The sequence below is a fragment of the Aricia agestis genome, chromosome 20 (genome assembly GCF_905147365.1).
Source record: "Aricia agestis chromosome 20, ilAriAges1.1, whole genome shotgun sequence".
Classification (NCBI taxonomy): Eukaryota; Metazoa; Arthropoda; class Insecta; order Lepidoptera; family Lycaenidae; genus Aricia; species Aricia agestis.
This window is the reverse complement of record NC_056425.1, coordinates 2,289,359-2,290,568: the sequence shown is the minus strand read 5'-3', so window position 1 is coordinate 2,290,568 and position 1,210 is coordinate 2,289,359. Positions and strand designations below refer to the sequence as shown.

Genomic DNA, 1,210 nt, shown 5'->3' with positions numbered 1-1,210 from the left:
TCCCTTATTCCCTTCCCTTCCCTTCCCATCCCTACCCTCCCCTTTTACATTATTCCCTCTTAAAAGGCCGGTAACGCACCTGCAGCTCTTCTGATGCTGCTAGTGTCCATGGGCGACCGAAGTTGCTTTCCATCAGGTGACCCGTTTGCTCGTTTGCCCCCTTATTTCACAAAAAAAAGCTTTTAATATTGTGCAATAAGCTTTATACATCAGCAAGTATTTGTATGCGCAGTATTGATTACGGCAAGATATTTTGTTTACAGAACTTGTAATGGCGCCGATATTCGATGGAATATTAAAACACAACCCTGCGCCTTTCAGCGGATAGCTTCGGCATGAATAGGCCGGCTCAACGAGCTTTATAATGCTGACGGGAACTGTACGTTTTTCTATTCAATGCTATCCAAATGGGTATTTGAATAGCATTATATTTCTTAGCAGGTTCAATCGTAGCAAGATGTTTATTTCCATTTAAACAATAGAAGACGGAAGTGGAAGAAGTGGATAACTAACATTTTATAACATAAGAACAATTACTCATTTTTACCTTATAATTTGAACAAACCTTGTAACTTACCTCGTCATCTTGTTCATTTATCAGGAGATTCATTCAATCCACATTTTTTTATTTTAAATTATTATTTTATTTATTCAGTCATTTAGAAAACTTACAGCTTTCCCGGCCCTAACGCCTTCATTTATGCAAAAAAACGTGAATTATCAAATTGTTAGTTACCAACTTCATCCACTAACGTCTTCAATTAAGAAAATGAAAGTAAAAACATGAAGGGGACACCCGGATTTGAACCGGGGACCTATCGATCTGCAGTCGATTGCTCTGCCACTGAGCTATGTCCCCGATGGCAGAAACTATAAAATTTCCATTAATCTAACTCTATAATATGTATATAATATTATTTGTATAATTTAGACCTCAGTTTAAACAAAATTCTTTGATTTTAGATTGTATTTTTAGTGTATCTAACTCTAGTTATAGCTGTTATAGTAGCTGTCTATAAAAACAGCAGATAGTTAACAGCAGACAGCATACTAATATTAAAAATGAGAAAGTGTACATGTCTGTCTGTTACCTCCTTACGGCCAAACCACTGAACCAATTTTGCTAGGTATGGAGATACTTTGAGTCCCGGGAAAGGACATTTATTAGGATATATTTTATCCCGGAAAAGTGTGCGGTTTCCGCGCGATA

General features: G+C 36.9%; 1 non-coding gene across 1 annotated transcript; it reads right to left on the bottom strand.

Moving 5' to 3' along the window:
- Positions 1-787: 787 nt before the first annotated feature.
- On the bottom strand, positions 788-859 carry Trnac-gca. The gene has a single exon. It is a non-coding gene; the product is annotated as a tRNA-Cys (tRNA).
- Positions 860-1,210: the final 351 nt, after the last annotated feature.